Genomic DNA, 27,945 nt, shown 5'->3' with positions numbered 1-27,945 from the left:
GAAGAAAACGCCTAGAGATGAAGTATTCCACAGCAAGATCGAGTCTTCATTGAAAAAAAAAAATCTGTAAAATGTTTTCTCCTGACTCTCCCAATGGAAGCCCACATCAATTATTAGTCCTAATGGCAAAAAGAAATGTTTCTGTCTCCTAGACAATATGGATTGCCCCTTTTACTCTATTTTTCTATTTTCTGGGCTGTGTGTCCTGTGCAATACACAGAGAAGCAGTTAAGCGAAGCAGAGTCATCAGCGCTTGCTTCATTGGATTGAGCATAGCGTCACATTATATTGCGGTAAATCACATGACTGCCCAAGTATCAGACTTTCACCCTAAACAGTTCATTATCAAATTCATTTCTGCATTTCTCATTTGTTTTCTTCCTAGCCAAGAACTGCGTTCAATTCAGATGTAAATGAAGCTTTAAAGGCAGTCAGTTTCACTTTGTAACTGAAAAACAGGATCAGCCCTGGGTAAAACAAAGTCATCTAAAATAATTATAATAACAATAAAATAATAATGCTTCGAACGGAAGGAAGGCAGCAGAAGCCCTGGCTCTCACAGATGAGGCAGCGCAGGAGTGAGCACACCTGTTAGGCTGTGTCTGACAGGATTTCTACAGCCTTCCAGTCTGCTACACGTGAAGTTCCTGCATTCCAACCCAAACTGTCAACCAAAAAGTATTTCTTCTTAACGTTTTTTTCTCCCACTGGCAATTGAATTCAATTGCATAGATGTTTATCCTGGATGGAGTAAAAATCAGAATGTAATCCAGCACATTCTAGGGCTTTCACTTTGTACATCATGACCCTTTCGGGTTTGCTGTAATAAACTTAATTTACATTGTTAAATCACAAATAAATAGGTGAGTGTTACTGATGATAAGTGATTTGATTAGAGTCTCTGCGTAGCAGGGCTTGCCTGTTATTTCTGGTTGCTTCACTTTAGAATGCTTTGCTCATGTTTGGGAAGCTTCCTAGATCTTGAAGTCCTTAGTTGTTGGAGCTGGAATTAAAAGCACAAATACTGGCTTTCCCTGCTCCTCACCGCAGCTGTGGAAGATACGTGTGATGTAGGTCCTTATTCCACACCACAGCTGGGGTGTGTGCGTTTGAGGTAGATCCTACCGCACCTCACGGCTGGGGCGCAGGCTTTAAGGTAGGCCCGAAACCTTCCTCTAGCGCAATGATGTGGCAGCTTCAGAGCGGGTAGTGCCAGAAGCCTGTACTGGTAAGGTTGCCAAGGCATCTACAGAGCTTGCCCTGGGGTGCCCCCATCAGCATGAACACATCCCTAACAGAGTCCACTTGTCATGGTTAGCCAGCCTCGGCCTCCTGTCTGACCAACAGATGGACATTATTCACATTATCACTCACACCACTTGTATACTGATCCCGTATCTCTCACTTGTAGCTGATAACTCTCACTGACATTGCTTTCCTTGCACTCCCATTTTTTACCTTCGTGATATGAACTCTAAGAAGATATGCCAACATTCCTGGTATTAGAAATGCACGACTTTCTTATCTAAAATATAAATATTATAAATAATATATTATAATATGATATGTTATTATAAATGTCCATTTTATGTGGACAACTGAGCTTGTTTGTAAATGAATACAATTGAACTTTTCACTGGGAAATATTTGTTTGTTTGTTTTTTATTTTAATCACAGGTTATTCACTTGTATCCCAGCCATAGCCCCCTTCCTCTTTCCTTCCCAATCCTCCTCCCTCCTTTATCTCCTCCCTGCCCCCTTCCAATTCCACTGATAGGGGAGTCCTCCTCCCCTTCCACCTGACCCTAGCTTATCAGGTATCTTCAGGACTAGCTGCAATGTACTTATCTGTGGCCTAGCAAGGCTGCTCTACCTTCGGGGTGGGGGGGGGAAGAGCTTAATGAGCCAGTCATTGTGTTCATATCAGAAATAATTCTTGTTCCCCTTACTAGAGAACCCACTTGGATACTGAGCTACCATGGGCTATGTCCGAGCTGAGGTTCTAGGTTATATCCATGCATGGTCCTTGGTTGGAGAAACAGTCTCATAGAAGACCCCTGTGCCCTGATATATTTGCACCTTGTGGGGCTCCTGTCCCCTCTAGGTCATACTAACTCCCCCTTCTTTCATATGATTCCCTGAACTCTGCTGAAGGTTTGGTTATGAGTCTCAGCATCTACTTTGATACACTGCTAGGTAGAGTCTTTCAGAGGCCCTCTGCAGTAGGCTCCTGTCCTGTTACTTGTTTTCTCCTACTTCCAATGTCCATCCCATTTGTCTTTCTAAGTGAGGATTGATCATCTTACCCCGGTCCTCTTTCTTGTTTATCTTCTTTAGGTGTACAGATTTTAGTATGTTTATCCTATCTTATAGGTCCAGTACCCACTTATAAGTGAGTATATACCGTGTGTGTCTTTTCGCTCCTGGGATGTCTCACTCAGGATGATTTTTTCCTAGATCCCACCATTTGCCTGCAAAATCCACGATTTCCTTGTTTTAAATTGCTGAGTAGTATTCTACAATTTCTGTATCCATTCCTCTCTTGATGGACATCTGGTTTGTTTCCAGGTTCTGGCTATTACGAATAAAGCTGCTACAAACATGGTTGAGCAAATGTCCTTGTTGTGTACTTGAGGAAATGTTTATATAAAGGTTTTGTATCCTGATAATGAGAGTCATGAAATCAGGCTTATTTTTTTCCAATAGAAAAATAAAGTGAATGCAACTATCTGATATGTAACTATCAGATCTAAAAAATAATGTCTGTCCATAACAAGAGCATGGACAAGAATGTTTACTGCTGTAAGCACTGTGTAATGCACTGAACATAAGGAAAAAAAAAAAAAACTAAGCCATAAACTTTGACTTTAAAAATCTTATAATATGCCCCTCATAAAAGGATTAAAATATTTTTAAATGTACAAAAGACTAGCCATTGTTTTCTTGAAAGAGATGTAGGCCAGGTTCCATTGGGGTTCAACAAAAAAAAAGAAATTCTTACTATTTTTGGAAATCAGGGAAGAAATTGTTTGTTCATCCTGAATAAAGGTTTCAAGACATTCTATTGTTGAGACATTTTCAATCACTTATTTCAACTAGGGATTTCACCATTATCCAACTATTTCTATTTTACTCTTATTCTTCATCTTAGAGAGGCACCAAGTTTCAAAATGAAATCATTTAGCAATAACTAACAGTTTTCCCTTTATATTAATCAGAATTCATAATAAGTTGGAGCTCATAGGGATCAAAAATAAATTTGTAAGAAACCAAACAGACCCCAATAATACCAACAATGGCATTTTAAGGCAAAGTATAACCTAACACTTGAATGAAAGATTTCATTTATTTTATGAAATATTGAATAAGATGGCACAAGAACTCTTCCCACTGACTCGGGCTCATTTGATTCCAACCTTGGTTAAATTTCAATAAGATATATGTAGTATGATATGTATATGACCTAAGGAGACAGAGGAAATAGACAGGCAGGTACTGTTCGCACTGTCCAAGGTGCTGACCCAGGCTCTGTATACACTGCACGGTCAAAGGTGCTGCATGGGGTCAACAGGGAAGGCGAGATCTGCCAGAGAAGCAGGCTCTAGATGCAGCGGTATAAATGCTTTTGACTCAAGGATGCACACTAGTAAAAAAAAAAAGCTGAGTGGTCATCTGTGTGTTTCCCATGGAAACTTGTTCTGGAAGGAAATACCTGACACTATAGCAACCTATAGTAATGCAATCCTGGAGGCTGCATCTCCTCCAGAGAAGTTTCTAACTGATTTATCACTTCATCTTTAAAAAATAACTCATTTTATTTTTAAGTGGAGATAGAAAGAAAGGCAGAACTCAGAGGTTTTAGATCCTCTAAAGCTGGAATTGTAGATGGTTATGAACCACCAACCTGAGCACTGAGAGCAGAAGCCTCCGCCATGGTCTTAGCCGCTGTCCTAGCTCTCCACCCCCTGTCAATCTTGTGTTAAATTGAGTCTCACGAGTTAGAAACGACAGTGGCACCAAAAGTGTCAACACTGCTGTGGACTTCAGGTCTTCTGAGATGTTTTCTCTCAGGAACCACATGCTACCTACCTTTACAACACCCACTGTACACTCTGGGCTGGCCCTGTGCTACGACAGTTTCTTATATGTGCCGGGCAGGTGGGTACAAGCCATAAGGAGCCGACTTTGAGATTCTGAATTACGCTGAGGTCCAAGATGACGCACAGCGTCCTTGGGAGCTATAGGAATTAATTTCAAGGGTTCTTTCCTCAGGATTTGGCTAAAAGGCAGAAGACAACACAGAGCAACCCAGTGTCAAAACTACACAGCCTCCCCCACGGATCCACGCACACTTCCAGGAGGCCAGGGGCCAGATGGTGCATTGCTGCACTTATCATTTTACTTTGCCCTGTGCTGGAAGAAGGAAGAGGAGGAGGGGAACTAAAAGAAGCAGAAATGTCATGCCATGTAAAGGGCTTGCATGAAAAGGTGCAGAGCTGTCTTTCAGCAGATGGTCTACAAAGACTTTTCAAGTCATTCCTCCTTATAGCTGCTGTGGTTTAAAGCCTGAACTGCAAAGGCTTCCCCTTGTATGCTATTGAAGACAGAAGCTGGCATTGCCAACACACAAACAAAGCAGACAAAGAGCCCGCAGGTCCCAGGAGCTGTATTTTTACCTGCCCAGTACGCCCATGAATCTGAGGCCAGGGAAAGTGTTGCTCTGTTCCCCCAGGACGCGCCTGACCCAGATGTGCTGTCTGAAGAACCTGCACCCAGCAACAAGCAACTGCAGCAGCATCTGGATCATCCTTGGGGGCCTCTCCTAAATGCACAGTTACATTTAATTACATTCTTGGGTCCCCTCTCTCCAGAAAATCGAGCCTTTCAGGTATTGACTATCCTTTGAGAGACAACAAACAGCACAAGGTTGGATTATTCCTTAATCCATGGCATGATGTTTCACTCTTAAGGACTCTGATCATTTCTCAGTGAGCATTTTGATATAAACAAGCAATGCTAGTGAATAGTCTATTTACCTATGGCTTGTCTCTGACTTTCCAGGAGCTTCATGCAAATGATTTCAGAAAAGATTCCCACAGGCTGTAAGGCTGACCCAGTTCTTACCATCGCTCTATAGATGAGGTGAGTGCAGGTAAAGAGGTTAACTCCAACATCCATCAGAGGTCACAGCACTGTACTCAGGACCGGTTAGAAGGTAGGATTTTGTGGCTGGCATCAGAAGCTCTGGGAATGATTCCTATGACCAGGAGAAAGCCCCACCAGTCAATTCAGCTAACCTTGGGACAGATGGAAGTCACCAGAGCAGAAAAGCTGCAAAGCTGAGCTCATAACTCTGTCATTATAAATTTTAATGCAATGTGTCATTTCCCTGGAAAATAAAAGCCACAGGTCACAGTGTTGTGATGAGTGCATTCCAAGATCTTAACCAATGGCCCTGCACCTCCGCTAGCTACTCCACACCAGCATCTTTGCCAGTCACCATGAGCCATCTCTTTCTTGCAAAACTGAGTCAAAATACAGAGAACACCTGAGCGTGGGGTACCCGCCCCCACTTGACACACCTGCAGCCCAAGCCTACACTGAAGGTCAATGACCAGCACAGAAGAGGGTGTGGTCAAAGCAAGAGGGCTCAGACGTCTGCTGCTAGAGAGACGTGAAGAGGAAGCTGCACCCATGACGAAATCACAACAATATGCTGCCCAGGGGAGACAATGCCTGATGCCAACAGGGCAGACATGCAGACATGCCGACATGGGGAACTTCAGAGGCCCCACCCTTAGATGAAGAGGGCCAGGCAAGCAATGGCTGCTGGGAGGAGAAGAAATAGCTGTCTCTAAGCATGAGCCTCCTGAGGGGTTATCCATGCTCAAGTGGTCAGAGATCACCCCTAAACACATCCTCATGCGCAGCACTAAATGGACTCAGCAAGTTCTATTTTATATGCATATGTAAAATATACATCTATGTGTGTGTTTAACAAAAATAATCATAAAAATTTGGTCATAAATTTGAGAGGTAGTGGGGAAGGACACAGGAATGAGTTAGAGTGGGGAAAGCAAGTTAACTATTAAAAATGATACTTATGTATGAAATTCTCAAAAAATCTTGGGGTTATATAAACTTCTAAAATTGGATGGAATTTTTTCCTGAAGTTATGTGTTATATCTGAGAAAAAGAAGTAAATGAGATATGGAAGAGCCCCTGGTTCCTCTGACTTGCTTTGTCAGAGTTTGAGAAGCTCAGTACCTGGGTGACTTTGGGAAGGTGAAAAGGAAGCAGGATGTGCAGTCTGCGGTGCCCCTTGCAGGAGGGACTTCAAACCCATTCCCTGCCAGTCTGCAAGGAGAGATCACACCTCCTATGCCTCCACCAAGATCATTCATACAGTCTCAAAGGCGGCAGACTCACATGCTTTTCTTTCCGTGGAACAATTAATAAGTATTGGTGAGTGCTGAAAGGTTCAGAATTCATCAGAATCTTGGCATTTAGAGAAAGGACTTCAGTTCATCCAGGCCTGTGCGTCCTGATTTCAGACAGATGTAAAATCGCCCCCAGAAAGAGTTTTTGGATACTGCATGGACTCATATTTTCTGCTTTGCCCTCCCTAAAAATCTTTTCAGTCAGTCTGGGGAGAGACAAGGGGATGGCTTCATTAAACTCCTCCCAGTGTTTTGGTCAGGTCTCTAGAGTGCTGGGACTGTTCACTCAGTTTAAACGAGCTGTTGGGTGTCCTGCTTCCTCCCCTTCTGCGCAGGCAAACAGCTTTGGGTGACAACATCCTTCCACAAACTGGCTGTATGATGACCAGCTTAGCCGTGGATAGGGGGGATATGGCAGTATTCAAATGGGAGCCTTTGAGGAGAAACAGTTTCAGTTGCTAAGATTACTACACAGTGGTTTCATGCCTACCAAAAGTGTACAGTACAAGTGGACTTTGATATAAAGAGAGGTCAAAACCCACTGTTATTTATGAAGATCTGCAGAGGAAAGAAGTCATAAAAGACATGTTTCTTGGCAGTGGTGTGGAGTGCTTATTTTAATACGTTCTTCTGTAAGGGAGGAGGTCAAAATGATATTAAGTGAGGATTTTGGATTTGGGAAAACAAGCAGTGACTGTGTTAGGAGAAACAAGAACAGTTTTCTCTGCATGCCTTGCAGAGGCCTGCCGAAGGATCCACAAGTGGCTCTTCCAGCCTTCCTCAAGACATGCGCACAGAATTTCCACTGGTGCTTTCCCCTACGACCCATGCTCTTCGCGCTGTGATGCACATCCTTCTCTTCTCAACTTCCTAAAAATGGTTGCATTCAGTGGGACTAAACGTTTCAGAAATCACTTTTCTCAGTGGCAACCACTTAGAGATTTGAAGCAATCTGTCTTACTTTCCAGCATCAGTCCAACGTATGTTGAATCTATAATCGCATAAGTGCCACAACCAACCAGCAATGTAAGTCTCTCCTGGGAAGTAATAGAAGGCAAGTGCTAAGGCATAATTGCAGACCTACTAAGTGAGCGAGTTCTGGAACGGTTTCCAGTGACCTCTGCTATGGATCATCTTTTACCCACAAGGCAACCCTTGAGGACTGCATGAGCTCCTTAAAAAGGAGAGGAGAATTTGGGAAGCCGATGAGATGTGGAATCAACAGAGAAGTTGATCAAAGCTTGCGGACAGCCTGAACATGCTATATTCATCAGTCAGTCTACCAGAGATTCTGCCATAACGTGAAAAGAACAAACAGCTTCAACAAACCAGGAAGGGGCTGATTCTCACGTGAGTGTGTATGCCTTTATCAATCAGATTTCAAATTCTATCAGAAATGTTTTAGCAAAACAAACCATCTTCTCCGGCTCTCCCATGTCAGTTGGTTCATGTTTGCCGAAGCAGCCATGATTATGGCGTGGTGATGATTGGGATTTTATGTACTTAGCTTTGCATTAATACTCCTTCTTCGCACATTTAACTTTCATCTCCAACCTCCCAAAATTGTGGTCTCATAATTAGACCTGCCATTCTGCCTGCTTACTGGCTCAGTTGATGAAACTAGCCTCTTCCTTCTGTTTCTTTATTCTTGATTCTGCAGCTGAACTGTATGACAAAACATGGCCCCACAGCTTACCCTAGCACTGATGGCCAAAGCCCCAGTCAAGGTTTGTCAGGAGGGCACTGCCCAGCTGTCTGATCCTCACAGAGACCTTTTTCCTCTGCAGTTGTACTGACCCATATTCCTCATCTGTTGTGACCCTATCACTTTGTCTCACAGATACAATATATGTGGCATGTAGTTCTTCCTTAGAGTGCTGTGGATGGTTGTCCTTGGCTATTAGGCTTCCTACCCTGTCATTACAGTCTACAGCTACCCCTAATCCAATCCTGCAGAGCCTGCCTCATTGAGGAACAAAAAGCTCCTTCACCCTTTACTCCCAACCCACCCACAGTTGTCTCACTGGAGGTTATAACAGGTGCCTGTGTCTTCAGAGATTCTCTTGGAGAAAACATCTAATTAGCTTACTTACATAAGGACATTAAATGAACAAGACTTTGAGAACTAGCAGAGGGAACAGATAGAATATTTAGAATGATATCATGGTCTGAATGTGAAATGTCCCTCACAGGCTAGTGTGTTTGAACATTTGACTCCCAGCAGGTGGTGCTGTTTTGAGATGGTATAGAACCTGTACAAGGCAGAGCTTAACTAAAGGATACCTTGTAGGGATGAGCCTTAAGGTTCTATAGACTGGCCCCATCCCCTGTCTTCTGGTTCCCGATTCACTTGAGGTGAGCAAGTACCTCATACTTTGACTGTCACAGGTGAGAACCACCATGCTTTCCTGTCATGATGGGCTGTGGCCTCAGACTGTGACCTGGAGTCAGCATTTCTTTCCCTGAGTCATTCTTGGCCAGGTAATAGGTCACTGAAGTAAGGAAAGTAGCTAACACAAGTATAAACAAGTACTAAAGGCTGTGTCACACAAAACACAAGAAGAGTTTAGTCACTGGGCCAGGGTCACGGGCTCAGCATCTGCTTCAGCACCCTCACCCAGGAGAAGATTAGCCCCGACCTTGCTCTGAACCAGGCACCACAGTGTCTCAGTCAGGCACTGAGGCAAACACAACAGTTAACAGTTAACTAACAGGAAAACTCCAGGTCCTCTGTCACTCCGGTCACTCATGCTTGATGGCTGTGTGTATCTAGGGAGCTCCCCAGGGTAGGTAGATACATTACATTACTTCCCTGTCAGAATACCTTATTGGTAAGTAATAAGCAATTTCCTTTCTGAATGGTTTTGTCTAAACACTTGATTTAAATTATTCATCTGGAAAATGTTGTGGTGGTTTCAACCCTTTGTGTCTTAATTAAATGGTGAAAAATTGTACCACTGCCTTGTCCCCAGAAGGTACCAAGTAGCTATGGTCACCTTTGAGATGACCTCCTTGTTCTCTGCAGTACTGCCTGGTCCCTGATAGGTACCAAGCAGCTATATTCACTTTTCTAGTTATCTAGTTGTTTTCATTTTAGTCACACTTGAAAACTGCTGATGGCTATGGTGGTCAACAATAAAAGCATAGTTTTCAAACTAGCAGGATTCTTTGGATTTCCTAATATTTTATATAATTAATCAATGTTATCTTTTGAACTATCTCCCTGGTTGAACAGCAAGGCCTTCTACCCCTTGATGCTACCTAGTCAAGTGTCTAAATGGTCCTCTTTGCTGTTCTACCATCAAGGCTCCCATTCTCCAATTTTTTTTCTCTTTCACACTCATTAGATGCTCAAAACTCCAAGGCTTACTTAAGAAATTCTACAAAATCTAACCAATTCTGATCTTTTTCTCAGCTCCAAATTCCCATTCCACCTGTAAATCTATACTAATAACTAACATCCAAACAAAATTTTAAGCACAGTCTCTGTGCTTCTCAGTCTGACTCAATTTCCCCCTCTTATTCTACCTGGTGTGTTACCTGGAGATAGAACTGGGACATCTGTATCTCACTCTTTATGCTTGCTCTCATCTAACCAAATCCTTCCACACTGGGCAGCCCTCATTGTCTCTAACACAGACCGCAGCAGAAGCTTTGTGGAAAGGGCGTCACCCATCTTCTCCTGTCAAAACTATTATACACATGGCTACGAGACAGACTCCCTAAAGACAGCGTGCACCCTGTGCTCTCTTGGGGTGTCTTTCCTTTAAGTTGCTTTCTCTGTGGAGCCTCCTCATCCCTGCTTTCTACATCTTCTATCTCTTCCCAGCCTTGTGACTCCTCTCATTGGTTTCCACTCCTGATGCTTTACACACCTTCTCCAACTTAACACACTTCATTCTGTGTCTCTGGAGCCCTCTCGTTCATTAATTTTTCACTCAGGAAACTCACATAAGGTGTCTCTGCCTTATTAAATCTCCCTGAAGACACAATATACTCTGTTTAACTCTGGAGGAGCTGCAGTTCCCAGCATAGCATGCTGTGAGTGTTGGAAACAGTCACACCCAACGAGCTGAATCTTTAAATTCCTCATTGGGTCAGCCACTTGACTGCATAAGTATGTCAGCAAAATCCAACAGTGAGTGGAATTGTCTGAGGAGTGTGAGGCTCGTAACTGTCCTAACCATTGTCTATTTGCACACACTGCAATCAAGCCAACGTCCTCCAAAGAACAGATCACTTCAGAGGGAAATCACGTTGGGCTGAGGGTAGTGGCTTTATGTATGAAGGTTGCAAGACCTCCTCATACAGCAAAATTTACATATACGCATGTTTGTTTGTTTGTTTACCCACTGGAATTATAGCTGTGTTTTTATCCTAAAGCAAATATTAACACGGTTGAACTTCTATTTTCATTGGATCCCAGGATACATATCATGACTTAAAGTTACCAAAGCATTCATTTAGAGAATAACTATAAAATAGTGGGAGTCAACACCATGTACGGGATGAACTAAACTTCATGAAATAAAATAAACATGCATGAAAAAACCTCCAGGGTCTTAAATGACAATCTAGGTGTCTAGAAGGCCAGCACCACCACCCCTCCTCTTTGTGTGTTAAAATACCAGACAAAAGCAGCTTTGGAGAGAAGGGATTAATTGCTTGAAGTTCTGGAGGGAGACAGCCCATCATTGGAGAAGGGTGGCCACAGGCAAGGAAGGCACAGTGGCAGGTGTGTAGGGCTAGCTGGCCAGGGTGTACCCAAACCCATGAGACAGAGAACAAGCAGAAGGTAGGGATGGGCTATAAAGGTTCAAAGCCCACCACCTAGGGACCCAAGTTAGTCAGTGAAGTGGGTTAATGTTCCATGACCTTCCCACGAAGCACTATGAGCTGGAAACAAGTATTCAATCCATCCAGGACATTTCACCTCTGAACCCAAGGACAACATATTTTAAAATCTAAAAAATAAAATAAAATACGTAGTTAAACTAGCATGTATTATGCAATTGCCTTTGGCATGTTAGTGAGTTTCTTTTTGGTGAACCTCAGGGAGGGGACAGATGCCACTAGAGAGGAGTTAGCCTAGTCACCTACACGATTTACTGTGGTCTCCTGCAGGCCATGCCGTCAAGCAATTCTGTTTACTTAGTTGCCTATCATTTACTTCGGGTGCCTCCTACTGTATTTGGTACTTGAAGATCAAAGTGGGAGGAATGAGAGCCCACTGTCTAGTTCCCTAGACACCAACATGTAGACAATGGGCAAGCTTCTTCCCTCTGTATCATTATTTTTCATCACACAGAGTGACTTATTTTCAAATAGCTATTGAAACCATTGCTGAGGATAATATATTAATATTTCTCACATTTTCGGGTCACAGTGGGATTCAGATGGAACCAACAATCTCATCTACAGAACTGAAGACTGTGGCTGCCACTGCGTGAATATAAAACAGATTCTGGCCCCTCTGTGGATTTTTATTTGTGTTTTCTTTACTTTTGTTTGTCCTTTGGCTTTGTGCTGGGGACAAAGCTTAGAGCCTCAGACAGGTAGACATGCATTTTATCACTGATCGACAATCCCAGACCTTGAACTAATTTTTGCTGTTGGGGTACGTGAGGTGAGGTTCCTTTTAAAATTATAATGAACGATGCTGTAAATTAAACTTGGGGGCTTAAGTTGGTGTGAGCTGTTCCCAGGAGTTTTGTTACTGATTTAGTTTGCTGGCTGGAGTAGAACATGACTCATATAATTCCAAGTGTTCTAAGGACCCATTACCTTTCCTCAAAAGCATCGCCTGGTATGACATATAGGTGTCACAGTATGAAGGTAAGAGTGTCTTAGGAAAGTCGTTTTCAGTAGAAACTGTCACTCTTTAAATAATTATGGATACCTCATGTTAATATGCACAGTCAGGTTACACTAACATACTTACACTCAGGTAGGTAAGTGATTTGAAATGAGTTTCAGCCATTTGCTTTGTAAATCAGTAGATGAGGTATGCTGAGACCTCATTTATGTACAACCCCTCGAGGTGGCAGGCGTGGAAACGATTACTCTCCGAGTCTGTCCAGTTGGGAGCACTGGTTTCCCACCTGGCACCTGGCCCACACCTCTGGGTTTTCATCCCAGACCAGCGATAGAGTGATCAGCATCCTTCCCCACTGGGCCACTATACTGATGTCTGAGAAAGACCAGCTATCAGAAGACATTGTGAGGGACCGGAAGCCTGTTCTATGTATCCCTCAAGGGATGATGGGACTGGAATGGCAGCATAATCATGCAATACTGCTTTGTTGCTGTTGATGATTGGTCATCTAAAAATAAGTCATGAAAGGATCCTTTGCAGAACAACCAGAAAGAATCCTGAATCCACAAAAAATCAGCCTGAGTTACATCCCCATGTACCATACTGGCATTTCACCCCACAGTCAGAGATAAAGCAGCATTTTCAGAACTCCTGATCAGTTGTAACCTTTATTTTGTCTGTGAACTACCAAAGAGAACTTATGCTTTTTGGGGGGTGGGGCAATTGTTAGGAAATGTTCACTTAAGGATATAAGTCTCAGCTTAGGCTATAAAAATGTTAAAGTTTTTACTATTATTTAAATTTTACTACAATTACTAAAATTTAAAATGTCTTCCTTTTACCTATAGGATTCACTTCCTGGCTACTTATAAATAGGACAGGATGGTTTTGTGTGATGTAGAAAAGAAGATAACCCATTGGAAACTAGAGTCAGAAATCATCACTGGGTTCTGCTGCTGAGAGGCACTTCAACCTGCAGACTGGCAACTCTTCTTGTTGTCTATCAACTGTGGACATGGCAAGCCTTGACTTACACCCTGCCTGAGGGCTGTAAGTCCACTAGGACTTATCCCTGCAGCTTCTCTCGATCCCTTTCCATGACTGTCTCCATTGCATTACACACACTCCGTGCCATGCGCTGGAAATATAAAGGCATACTTACCAAGATGTTTATGGTGACACTACATACGCTACATACATACCATGTATGGAACACATAGGGTGGTAAACACATGGGGTTCAGTGGCCAACCCTGCACAAGATCTGCCAAAGCGCAGCACTCACCCCTGAGTCAGCCTACTCCTGCCGTTGCCCCTGAAAACCCACCCCACGCGTTTAGGACACAGGCTACATCAAAGGGCAAGAACTGTTATGTGTGCATTACACAGATCTAAAAAAGGTCAGGGACACTCTGCCTTCTGGCATCTGTTGATTGCGACCTACTTTTCCCAGCTGTGAGTCTTGAAAGCACTTCCTTTCTTCTTTTACCCACTTCCGCTGCCAGGACAAACAGCTATGCAAAGTAATGACTCTTACAGAAAAGACACAAAGTTCTAAGATCTTGGCTATGTGTGTCAACTTGCACGCAGCTCTCTCATCTAGAAGAAACTTTGTTTTCCTAAGTTAATTATTTTAAGGAGTTCTGAGAAAGATAAGAGGAACTGAGGCACCACTATTTGCACATGTATTATGCTAGTTTCATGGATTAATAATATTAGAAGTTTTGAAATAAGCCAGATCCTGGAAAACAGAGAGGTGCCTAAGTTAAAAGCATATCCACTCAAACTTTCTAGAATCACTGAGTATTTGTCTAAGTCCTATTGGGGTTAGAAGGCACAGAGGGAGTCAGCCATTAACTTTCATCCCCGTGTGCATTTTTTAACCACTACGAGGATGTAAAGTGAATAAAATAAATACATGAGAAAAAACTAAAAAAACAAGCCAACAAAATCATTAAAGGCACATATTAGCATTGGCCTAAAGTGGAAACCTTAAATGAGCTTGCTTAAAATGAAATATATTTTATGGATTCTTGATCTACATAATAATGACAATAAATAAATAGTCCCTCAAAGCTAAGTAGAAGTATCGTGACTTCAAAAACAATGGGACCGTTCAGGAACGGAGGTTAAATTAAAGACACCAGTAGCTCCTGGCATGCAATCGGTGCCTGCCTCCATGAAGAGGAACACAAGGTCAGCAGATACCTCAGGAAGACTACTCTGACCCCTAGACCTGTTGGTTACTTCAGCTGCTGCATGTTCTTGGCCCTGAGACCTACTGCTTTAGGGGAGGCCATCCTTAGGGAATCCCTGTGATGTCCACCATGATACAAGAAAACCTGGCATCATCTCCTCCTCAAAATAAACAAATAAATAAATAGATAAATAAATTAAAAAATGAAATAAAAAAACCAAAACAAAACAAACCAGCAGACTGGAATTTAGGCAAAGCCTGGAGCCAGGTGAGGGACAGGGTGGATGCACCCCTTTGTTATACAATCCCAACGACATCAAGCATTGTCCTGGGCCCCCGATCACCATGCTGTGTGCACCAGAGCAGCTGTGGCAGAGTGGTCATGAGCTACAGACCAAAAAAGTCACCTTTCCAACCCTGGTTTTTCCTGGGGTGCATGGGTGAACTGGACAGGAGACTCAAGCCTGGAGCCCCAGATCTATCATGATACAGTTTCCTTGTGTATGCGCTGAGAAGATGAGCTTTAATCATATGTGGTGAAGCATTCACATTAATGATGTCACAGAGCAATCCCCACTGGCAGCCGCTGCAGGCTGGTGCTGCGGGTAAATAACATCGAAAACCTCTAGAATTTCCAACATTCTGGAAGCTGACACGTTGCTTCTGGTTCCCCACGCACACTGTAACTCTTTCACTGCGTGTAGGAGCCAGTGAGTGTCTGGTGACCTGAACCCCATCCATGTGCCTGTGGATTCAAAGACTGTCACTGAAGGAGAACAGCCAAAGTCTGACAGGACCATCTTCCTTCCCAGCAAGTAAAACTAGCCTGCTGAGATCCCAGGAGACCCTAGCTAGGAATCTTATCTGCCGGCTGGCCCCAGCCCCTGCTGGAAGATGTCACCCACGCTGTAATTCCTTGAGTCCCAGGAGAGGACCTTAACAACTACAGTTTTGCTTTATTAAGCTTTAGTTCCCCACATGACAAGTAGCAAGCAACACACTCTACCGCCAGCACGCTATTGTGAAAGATAAATAGTGGGCATTTCCACATTCCAAGTGATCAGGAATATAACATGGTTTGATGAAGAAAATAATTCATTTCCAGGGCATAGCCAAATGTTTTCAGCCAATATTTGAGATTGGGCAGCTTGCCTATTCCTGCTGGCTTTGGAATGCTGACTCGCTCCCACCATCCAGGATGCTGCTGTAAATTAGGCAGCCTTGCCTCTGAATTCCCCTTCTGAATGCACGTGTGCTTCCTCCTCTCTCTTCTTAGGCGAAGCTGCCCAGAGAAGGCAAACACTATAGCAATAATACCTCCATAGAATCACAGCGATAAAAGAAGGCTTGCTGAAAAACTGTGACATCATTTAAAGAGTACAATGATATTTAAGAATGAAGACGTGATGGTCTTCGTACAAGTACTGCGCAGAGATGGTAGCCACTGCGTGAACATCAGTAGCCTGGATCTGAGCTTACTTCTCCTCCCAGCGTCCCCTTAGGCATACATGCTTCCCAGTCTGGATTAAGCACAAGTGCAGCAAGCCCTTGGGTATCTATCTGCAAGCTGTCTCTGCACACCTGCTTTCTTGCCCGCAAATTAAGCACCATGGCTCCTGTTGAGGCTCCTGCCTGCTTCCTTGGTGATTTATTTATACTCTGGCCCTCGCGGTCTTCTTCTTTCAGCACTCACCTGTCTCACTGTATCTAATCCAAAGTTATTTTATGTTGACCTGACTTATCAAACTACAAAAAGATAAATGGTGGGATAATAAATGTGCCTGGATAACCATATTATTATCATGATGGGATGGAAAGAAAACCCAGAATGTGAAAGGAAAATTATGAAGGTCTGAGAGATGGCTCAGTTGGTAAAGAGCTTGCCACATAAGCATCAGGTCTTGTATTCAAATCCTGGCAGCCATGATAAATGTGTATGATCTCAGTAAAGGGACCATAGAGACAGAAGGTCCATAGTGCTTGCAGGTCAGAAAATCTAGCTGAATTAGTGAGTTGTAGGCCCAGCAAGTTGCACTTCAAGTGAGAGATCTTTTCACAAACCAAAGGTAGAGAACCACTGAGGGACATCCAATACTGACTACTGCACCCACACACATCTTCACACATGTGTTGGACACACACTGTCTACAAGGAACACAGACATGTCTGTAAAGAGCGCCTTGGTGCCTTCAGGCGGTAGCTTTTTCAGGTGGCAGCACACTGCCTCACTGCTGCTGGCTGAACTGCAGGCTGATCACACTCCTGTTGCTGCAGCTGCTTGTTTTTGCCCGACCACCAAAGGGAAGGGGTCATGACTGACCAGTTGAGAACCAGTATGTTAGCAAGCTGTGAAGAGACCAGGAAGAGATGAGTAACCACAACTGGGTTCAGGGATGAAGAGAAGAGAAAGGAAGGCAAAAGGAAGTGACAAGGAGAACACAATGGCAGTCTCTAAATTAATACCAAACATCGCAGTGAAGACAGACAGTACTTTTCTCGACTAAATTGCAGAGGAATTCCATGCAGAGAAGAGTGATAAGGTTGACGAGGCCCTGAAGCACTGGCTAGACCCTGGAGCCCAGGCTAGGTATCGGACGTGTCTGTATGTCCAGTTTCATATGCCTTTATAAAATGTCATGTTGGGTTCTATTTGCAACCTTGGCTTGCCCATGCTCTCCTGAATCTCTTAATATTAAGACACCATGGTCTTTGCAAACACTTCTGATATCTGTGCATCACTCAGCATAGAGGACAGTTGGGGCCCTTGGCCTTGGCCACTGTGCAAGGTCAGTGTTTCAGAGCCAAGAGGAGCTATTTAGCAGTACTGTCACCTGTCACTGTTTTGTCGTTGCTTCTAAAATGCAGCTAGCAACACAAGAACAACCTGGGTCAAAAGTCATGACTATTATGACACTGAGGAAACATAATTGTTGAAATCATTTTCATATAAATTGTTCAATTTCCACCCACTGAGATAACATATGACAGCCTCCTTTTAAAACAAATCAACTTGAAGACAAATTAATGACAAAAAAGAACCTTAACAATAAAATGTAAAGTTCTTCAATTATGACAGCTAATCATTTCAACGGTTAGTACACATTTTTGCTATCTTTTGTTTTTTTAATAGTGAGAACACTGATTACTTCTGAAAAAAAGCTGTCAGTTTAGACCCCTAAACTTTATTTGGTAACTCTAAACTATTAAGTTTTATCATATAATTTTATGTAAGTGATTTTCTGCGTATCAAATAGGCTAGAGCGGAGACAAATTTGCTTCTTATCTGTACACTGCTTTTTGCATTTTGTATGAACACACACCTAATTGCCTATAATTAGTATAAATGACCCACAGCATTGAAGAATTCCTTTCTATCATAGAAGTCTACGCCTAACAGAAAGTTTTCACTTCCGGTTCTTTCTGTGTGTTTGTGCGTTTACATGTGTGTGTGTGCAGGTCTACACATATGCCTATGGGTACGCATGTGCAGTGTGTGCATGTCTATGTGTGTGCCTGCCCACATGGGCGTGTGCGTGTGGCCCTTTGTGGTGTATGTGAGTGGCACATGTGTAACCCATGTGTGTGCAGCTACGTGTCTAAATGTGCGTGTGTGTATGAGCAAGAGGCAGAGGTGGTGTCACGTGTCTTCATCTAGCTCTTCTACCTTACTTTCTGAGACACATTAGAGATGGGTTCTCTACCGGAATGTGAGGCTCACCGACGGTACAGACCGGCTTGACATCCATCTGTCCCCAGGTCCTTATCCTCGGGATCACAGGTGCAGGCTGCCACTCTTGCTGTTGTTACTGTTCTCGTTTTGGTTTTGTGTATAGGTGTGCACCGGGGATCAGAACACGGGTCCTTATGTTTGCAAAGCAAGCCCTTGCTCGCTGAGCCATGACCCCAGCTTCCTTCTTCCTCTTTCAATGTGGAGTCAGGACAGTCTTTCCAATGTATTGGAAAAGATATCTCTATGCAGGAGTCAGACAGGGGCAAGAAAATAGGAAAAGTATCAAGTTCCTTCCCAGTCATACGGGCAAGCCTACAGGAAGCAGCACAGCCACATGTAACAGTCCATCTGATCCCAGGACACAGCACTGGAGTGTTCTAAACCTCAGGTGTGCCAGCACCATGTAAATGGAATAAGGAAATACTTTTAATTTCCGTTAGAATCAATACCATACATTCTCCTTATGTGTTATCATTAAAGGTCACAGAGAAGCTGGGCATGGTGGTAAGAGCCTGGCATCCCAGGACTTAGCAAGCAGAGGCTATGTCAAGAACCAGCTCTGTGTGACCTCTAGTCACCCTGGCTCCAACTGGCCTGATGCAAAGAAGCAGCATCAACAGTATTTCCTTTGATCAAAAGTACAGAGGATTGTAAAGACAAAGCTGATGAATAAAAAGTGAGAAGTCGAAAAACTGTTTGAAAGAGTTGAAACACTTTCAAAAGAACTGTATATCACATACAAAGAGAAATAATTGATATTAAATTTTATGATCAAAAAGCATGTTTGCCCAAAAGGCTGGCAGCAGGAAGCTTGAGTCAGACATTGCACAGCAGGTTGCTACCCAACCTGCTGATACTGACCTCATGGAACCATCAGGAACATAAGGTGACAAATATATATCTACTGCATGATTGGAGCGACGCCATACGGATGTTCATGGTTTCCCAGCATCCGGGGGAATGTGCTCTGTACTCAGCACGGCACACTCATAAGCAACCCGCACAGTCCTTTTTCTGAAATGACATTTTATAAATGTAAAGAAAACATTGCACATGTGTCTGTAGACACACACACACACCTATGCATCCCTCCATTGAAAATGATGACTACAGAATGGGGGCATCCCATTAAAAGTAGAAGTGAAATCCACAGAATAGGAGAAGGAATCAGACGAGATACAACTCATAAGGTATCTGTGGGTAATGGTTTATTTTCCCCCCTTGAAGATATGAGAATGAAAGGTCAAGTGGTTTTTATCTAGGGAGCTTCCCATGCAGGTGATTAAAATAAAATACATGTAAGATGAGCTGAATTTCCCAAAATTATCTTTTAATCACTCTCCCTCAGGCTCCTGAGCATAAGACAGTACCTATGTGTGACGGCAAACTAAAGTGTTGACCTAAAATCACAAGTATCCTAGGTAGTGCCCAGATGAGCACACCACTTTTGATCACTTGGTTGTTTTAAAACTAGATAGTAGGCTGCATGTTACTGTGGCCCAAGAACTTTTTTCAAGAGGTAAAGTATGCTGCCAATTGCTTCTAGCCATCTTGAGTATCAGTGATAACAAACCCCACATGGAGAAGTTAAAATAATTTCATGGAAAAATGTATGCTTTTTATGAAGCATGAAGAAAAGATAGGTTAACTCTATCTGTGGGACCATGGTAAAGACAATGATGATGTTAGGTTATCTTTAAAGATCACTAAATTTTACTAACTCCCCTTCTTTCATATGATTCTCTGCACTTTGCCCAAGGTTTGTTTATGAGTCTCAGAATCTGCTCTGATACATTGCTAGGAGATGAGGGAAGGAGGGTAGGATTGGGAGGGAATGGGTGAGGAGGCTACAGCTGGGATGCAAAGTAAATAAACTGTAACTAATATAAAAAAATAAAAATTTAATTAAAAAATCATTAAATCAGAGCTTCAGCAGCTATGAACTTTCACTCACTCACTCTTCATTCATTCATTCATTTATTCATTCTTTCATTAAAAAAAAATTCAGGCTGGACATTTGGTTGACCTCCATACAAAAAGGAGCAAACAAGATCTTGGGAGTACTGATCTACCCTGCATCTTTGAAGAGGGAGGGTGGGTTGTCCTACACCATGCCAGGGGTAACCCTGAGTCTCCTGTTTGACATAAGTAGCACTATGCCAATTAAAATACTGCAAAGCAAATTTAGTGTTAAGGTAAGTCATGTGTGATACCTTACAGGTTATAGCATATTGGACATGACATACCAAGGATTATTGCTTTTATTTTAGTTTATCGCTAAGCAAATTCAAGAATTCCAGCAATTATTAAAAATTCCTATAGTAAAGCAAAGACACTCTGGAAAGCATAACCGAGAAGAAGCAACAGAGAAGCCTGTTAGAGCGCTCCTCATGATAGACACAGGGATCTTGTGAGGAATCCAAAATTGGAAGAGAGAATTTAGCCTGGATCTCAAATGAAAGATGTTACACAGCCAAGGACAGGAATTGTTTTTCTTTTGGTAATACCAGCACCTTTTGGAGATTCTAAGTCCATTTCTGACTTTCTTAGCTCAGTAGCTGGCTTATACTCTAAGTAGAACTCTCTAGTGTATGGCATCATGAGCCTAGGAGGGAGGAGAAGTCCCAGATGGCCAGATCTGAAGTACTCCGATGAGAAATGTGTGGAGGTATTTGGTGGATGAGATCTCTGAAGCCAAAAGGAAGAAGCCAGAGGTAAAGCAAGTCGTTCTCTAGTTGACTATGAGAATGTGAGAACAGAATGTTTTAGAAATATCTTGGCATAGACAGCTGTGAGAACTGGGATGATACACCAAACCTCTCTCTCGATACCGTGGCCTCAAGCAATGAAAAAAAAAAGTTGATACTTGTGGTCGAGTTACATAGTTATTATGACAAGGTCTGTCTTGGGCATATGGCATACTGTTCTCAGGAGCCAATGGAAACCACTTTCTTCCATTCTTCAGTATGACCCAGGGAATTCACTCTGGGGAAAGATAGAGATCCCATGCCACCTTTTCTGGTTATGTACTCCTACTGTCTGGAACTTAGACACAGCTGGCTTTTCTTCTTCTATACGTCTTATCTCAACTATAACTCCTGGGGACCAATCACTCCATCTAGCAGTTATCCCTCTATTTCCCAAACAATTCCTGCAGTATGACCCTTCACGCAATAGATGACTATGCCTGTGTTATTCATGGATGCATTCATAATTCTTTGCATAAGACCTGGAATCAGGCACTTCTTTTAAAAGAAAAAAAAGCAAGGGAATGGGTCATGGCAGGAATGATGGGCACATGAAGAATCTGTTTACACATCCTCGGAGAGTTTGCCTCAGGAAGTATGGAAGCTCTGTGCCCAACCATTCTCTTTACTTAGGCCATCTTTGGACACTTTCTAGATACTGCAAGATCAAGAAATCTGCTTTCACAAGTGAACCGCCCTCAAGCAGTATCAAGGAGACTTTACCTTGTACCCCATTCTATGTGCTTCCTATCAGGACATACTACAAAGCCTTCTGTATATTCCCTAAGGAGTTGAGTTTCAGCTTCCCAGAGCATGAAGCCACTCACTAGTACTCATCCTCCCATCCCACCACTCCCCCAGCTTCCTTAGACAGAGTTCAGAATAAGTTACATGCACTCAAGCTTTGCTTCCATATTGCCTAACGAAGGGATCCACCAACAGCAGGGAAACTACTGGTTCAAGTGCTGACCAGATGTGTGCAAGGCTCAGATGCATGAGGGTATCTCAAAAAGCCAGGTGAAGAAGGAACTACTGTGCGGCTCCCGAGTGTCAAAGCCCATGTACTATGGGCTTTGTTCCCAGGTGTCATTGCTGGAAGGTGGTGGAAGCCTGTGAGGCAGGGGCCTTGTGGAAGGTTCTCAGGTCACTGAGGGTATGCCTTCCCTAAACGATTATGGGATGCCAGCCCTCTTCTCTTGTTTCCCAACCTTCTAAGATTTGATTCCAGTCTACCATACTCCAGCAATGTTGTGCGCTCCTTCATCACAGATGTAAAACTATGCAGGTTTGGCCACCTGCATGGACCACAACCTGCAAAACAGTAAGTCAAAAGACATCATATGGAAAGATCTGCGATGACTGAGTACCAGCCAAGTAACACTGACGGCATTTAAAGAAAGCAGGGAAAGTCCGCTTGGTTAGGCAGGCTTGTCGGGGACCAGGAGTGTGGAGGTCTCTGTGAGGCTCCCCTTGGGCATCCTGCAATCCTGCCACCAACTTGACTGTCATACCTAAACAAGTAAGAGACTTAACAATGTCTTCAAAGGTAAATGGCATGATTAAGACAATTGATGTTTTAATTGTATAAAGTAGATTACAACAGAGAGAAGGAAATTGGGACCATTGTAGAATACTAATCTCAAAGTCTAAGCAGCAAATAGTGATGCCCAGAATTAAGGACAAGACCACAGAAATAGCAAACAGAAAAGAAAATCACAGTGCACACAAGACTCAACCTGGTTGGCTGTGAGTTAAGAAAGGACCAATGAAAATGAAGTGGAAAGAAGGCAGCAGCAGGAACTCTGAGCCCCACATATTGAGTTTAACTCAGGAAGGGCTTTTTCACGCTGCTTGAATTCAGAAGACCTACCACACAGGCGCTCTGCATTTGACAGAGAGAATGCATTACAGAGGATGGAAAGAGAACAGGTGACTGCCTATAATTATTTTCACTGTTATTAAACATGACGTGCTTTAAAAGTAAATATTTCTATGCCTGAACTTAGACAAAATTATATCATACAAACATTAGCAACTTGCTAATTAAAAGATGAGGCCAGTGTATTATTCTAGACCAACTACTAAAGAGAGAAGGCCAGAGACACACAAGGGCACTGCTACCTTGTTATGGAGTCTCCCAAGGCCATCTGTGTGGATGGTAAGGCTTGCTTCCTGGTGACCTTGAAACAACCTTGAGATTATAATGCGGTTTACCATTATGTCTGACTCCAAAACACTGGACAGATCAAGTTAAGAAACTCGCTTCTGGGAAAGGACAAATTCAATAAATTCTCATTTTAAATTCATGTGTAGTCTCTTATGACATAGTTTAATGTGATTATATTTTCCATATCAAGACAATTCACGTTTCAATGAGCAAAACCCTTAAGATGAAACTCAAGGATGACAAGAATTACTAAAAATATCTGTGGTTTGCATAATTTCCTTATCTTACCCCAAATAGTCCCTGTCCCTAGACACCGTTGATTAAGCAGTTTAGCCATAGCTTTCTGTCCTGCCCTGTTTACATAATCAGTGCCTCAAGCATGCTGGGAACATTGTCAAGTCCTGTCAGAGGCCCTGACAGACCCAGTACAAGAGTCATTCTACCCATGAGGAAGGTGTTCTGAAGTATTGGGACCATAGGCTATGGTCCTGGTGCTTTCTTCAAAGAAAAAAGACAACTTAGTGATGGTCTAGTTTTTTTCCAGAACTTCCATAGCAAGACTTTTTTTTTTTTTTTTACCTATATCTGCACCAAAGAGTGAGCAATAGGGCAAGGGCTTGGGGTGAGGAGTGTCTTATGTGCCTCCTCTGTCCTACCCAGCCAGTTTCTGTAATAGGACAGGAGTTGTTCATACACAGTCTAACAAAAGCTCCTGAGAGTGCCAGGATGGTTGTGAAAGTCCCTAGAAATCCTAATGTACTCTCACACTGCTGTTCCTTTCTTAAAGAGCATAGATCTAACCGGAACTCACCCTCCCTTTGTAGGGGGGTTTCAGCAGATAGATAATAAAATGATAATAAAATGTTTATTGGGACCTCTTTTTATCCTGTGACGTAAGACCCAATCAAGGAATTTCTCTTTTCACACATGGGCGAGCAATAAGGTAAACCCAGGGTTTTCCTGGGTTCTTAATAACTATTGATGCCTGAACGTGTATGTGCGCATGTGGCATGTGTGAGTATGTGCATGTGTGCGTGAATGTGTGTGTGGGCCCACGTGTATGCTGTGCACGTGTGTGTGTGTGTGTGTGTGTCTGTGTGTGTGTGTGTGTGTGTGTGCATTTTCACTGTCTGACTGTTCTGTTTCAGTGGTAGTTTTGTGACTATGAAACATTCTCATTTCCCTCTACAACTGCACATTACTGGGGCATGAGCTACAGAACATTTATACTGCACGGGGACTTTTACTACTGAAAAACATCTGTATTTTTAGGCAGTTATTTTCTACATCTTCACTAGAGTTGCACTAAATTTGGAGTTTATTCTCACTACTAACAGGAAAGAAAGACTTGGGTAAGGGCACATGTGAAAGGGGCCTTTTAATTGGATAGAAATGAGTGGATTAATCCCTGGGCTTTTTATTCTGTTTCAAGAACTCACAACAGACTCCTCAATAAAGGGTACCGAGGACACTGGGTATGCATATGAAGAATAAAATCAGACCTCCCTTTCACTCCAGGTTCAAAAATTAATTTAAAACGTAAAAGTGCTAGAAGGAATCCCAGAAAGCTGCTGTCCGGGAAGGCTGAGGAATGCCCTTACAAGCAAACAGGTTAGCAGGATTATGCCGAGCTGAAGCTTCTGCACTGCCAAGGAAGAGGGCTTAGGGTGACGACACAGCCCGGGAGGTGGTGAGGAACACCTGGAAGGCGTGAAGGCATTCCGCAGGTGTTCTTATGCCATGGTGACTGTGCGGAAGGTGCTGTGCCACACTGCAAAAACACACCTCCCCATATAACATGCATGCACTTCATAAAAAGGTGGGTTAGGTCTGAGTTCCATTCTTGTAGGTACTTGGCTGTCCTAAGATAAAAATTGTTTCTCTTCTAGTAGGTGTGGGGGAAGTCTACCCACCCGTGCATCCAACCAAATGTCTATTTGGTTTATGGGTGTGAACACCTGCACGTCTATGCTCATGGCTTTACTATTCAAAACAGCCAAGAACTGAAGTGAAACTAGATGTCTAATACGCAAACAAAGGGATAAAGAAAATGTAGCACAAATATAACGGGGTTCTATCCACCTATAGGTGTAAATTTTGGTGTTTGCAGAAAATGGATGGCTAGGAACACTTTTATGAAAGAAAGTTATCTAGGCTAAAAGAGAGCGTGTAGGCATGGCTATTTTCCTACAGGAAGAGTCTGGGTTTAAGTTTACATATATGTGTATGTATGTGGGGGAGGAGGAAGACCAAATGGGATTGCAAGGGAGACTATAGTCACAAAAGCAGAAAGAGACTGGAGTACTGGGTGGGGAACACAGGGATCAAACATCCAGGGAGCAGTGATGGTAAGGGAAGGCACTGGGGGAAAGAAGCAACAATGTGTAATGACATGTGGGCATGGGAATGGGACAAGGAAACCAAGTGTCTATATGCTCGCCAAGATATTAATTTTCACAATACCTGTAGATGCAGATGCAAAAACCCAAACCTAGCTCAGAAAATTCACAGTGAAATTACAATTATCAGCAAATACACAACACCAAGCTGGGTTTAATGGACCTATGTGTAAAGTGGAGCTCCCTTGCTGTATGCCTTCATATTATCAAAACCCAAAGTGAGTCAGGCGTGCATAGCCTGTGTCATGAGTGACAGGAGCAGAAGGGTGGATGGTGAGGAGCCTGTGGGCTAAGATCTGCAATGACTCTTCCACAGTTGCTAGGGACAGACAAGGACCACCCACTCGGGCAAGTCCCTCACCCCTGGTTATCCTCTAGGCTCTCACTATTTATTTCCCTCTTGTTAGTTATCCAGAGCTAGCGTTCAGTCATGGACATGTCTCCTCTGCAAGAGAATAACACTTTAGAAACAATGTTTAACTAAGGACAATGACTTTCCAGCTCTCCTTTTCCCCCAAGGTATGGTGGTTTGAAGAGGAGTGGCCAGCATAGACCTGTGTTTGAAAGGTTGGTCCACAGGAAGCAGCACTCTTAGAAGTTGTGGACTTGTTGGAGGAAATGTATCACAGTGGGGTGGGCTTTGAGGTCAAATATGCTCAGGCTACACAGTGTGTCACACAGTCCCCTTCTGCTGCCTGTGGATCAGGATGTAGAACTCTCAGCATCTTCTCCAGCACCATGTCTGCCTGCAGGCTGCCATGTTTCCTGCGACGATGATAATGGACTAAACCTCTGAAACTGTAAGCCAGCCCCAATTGAATGTTTTCTTTTTTAAGAGTTGCCGTGGACATGGCTTCTCTTCACAGCAGTGAAACTCTATCTAAGACAGAAGTATTTCCTGTTAAAATACATGCATGATTCCCTTGAAGGGGGGCGTAAAAATATTTCATCTGGACTTTATCTGTGATTTTTTTCTTATGTACTGCGAACAGGGTAGCTCAGAGGATGGTTGTGTGGCCTGCCAGACCCTCTCTGGCCTGATCACCAAAAAGCCCAGACTTAACTGAACATCAAATAGGACATTATGCATTAAATCACATCAAAAGAAACAGAAGAGGTGGAAACAAAGGAAATCTATTAGGCAATAGTCCATACATGATTTTATGCTAATCACCAATTTGAAGTGTATAACAAAACTTCAATGGCAGAATGTGAGGTTTCAAATATTTACTATATACAAATAGCTGTTTTATAGTGTCATAAGAGCTATGTTACATGTAAATATATATTATGCATGTGTAAATACATATTATGCATGTCTTATTACATAATAAATTATGCATATATTATTTGTTTACTAATAAGTATTCCTCACAAAGTTAAATTATTAAATTCCAGGTAAATCTATTACTGGGAAATCTCCAGGGTCTATAGCACAATTTTTTATGCAATCTAAACTCTTAATAAATGTTTGTTAACTGACCTGTGAGCTAATTAGTACTCATTAGTCAAGAATTATTTTTAATCATTAGCATAGAAAGCCCTCTGCTATTTAACCTAGCGTCTTGAATATTTAATCGAAGCAAGTGATAAGAATTAGAAATGTTTAGCACATGCAGCTGCCTGACTAAATGCTGCAATAGGGATTTCACACATATCTCCTTTAATTTAATTATACTATTTGTTCTTTTATTCACAAAGGATGGGCTTGGAAGTGAGGAAAGGGGAAGAGAAGAAATCCAGTCTATGCTCAGTGGGTATTTACTGTGGTATATTCTCCCTGGAAGAGGGCCTCAGCCAACTTGTCCACCTCAACAAAGGAGCATCAAGAAGCCAAAGTACAGAGACCATCTGCAGTGTTCCCACTGTGGAGTTTAAAACTAAGAAGGGAACAAAGTACCTTGATTTTGTTGCACTTTATTCCAGCCAACTTTCCTGAGACTCCATACTGCAGTCAAGACAGAAATCGCCTTGAGATATTGTACTTCCTCTTCTTCATGCAGAATCATTAAAATCTCATATTTGAAATTCATAGTCTTTCTTACTCAGATGCTAAATGTTCCACATGTAAATGTAATACAGCTCTAGAATGGCAGAGATCTGTCCTCAATGTGAAATAGCACTGTGTCCATTTTTATGTTGAAGTTGATCAAAGTGAGAGAACACTCTTCAGCCTGTCTGTCTCCCTTTCAAGCACTCTGTGGGCTCACAAGGTGGATGACAAGCATGCCAGAGCCATTCATTCCCTGTGAGAACCAGTTGTCTCTGGGCAACCATCGGCCAGCTCAGAGGACAGCATCCTTTTGGCTAGATAATGCAGGAGGACTACAGCTGTCAGTCATTGTTCAGCCTGAAGGAGCCAGGTGCCGAATCTCACAAAGGGACCGAGGAGCCAGGTGCCGAATCTCACAAAGGGACCGAGGAGCCAGGTGCCGAATCTCACAAAGGGAC

General features: G+C 42.8%; 1 protein-coding gene across 1 annotated transcript in view; it reads right to left on the bottom strand.

Moving 5' to 3' along the window:
• Positions 1 to 27,945, bottom strand: part of Nalf1 (NALCN channel auxiliary factor 1) — a 451,142-nt gene that overhangs the window by 321,018 nt on the left and 102,179 nt on the right. The window lies entirely within an intron of this gene.

This window comes from Psammomys obesus, unplaced genomic scaffold (assembly GCF_907164565.1).
Source record: "Psammomys obesus unplaced genomic scaffold, mPsaObe1.curated_primary_1811, whole genome shotgun sequence".
NCBI classification, from domain to species: domain Eukaryota; kingdom Metazoa; phylum Chordata; class Mammalia; order Rodentia; family Muridae; genus Psammomys; species Psammomys obesus.
Note: the sequence above shows the minus strand (reverse complement) of the source record. Positions and strands in the feature narration are given on the sequence as shown.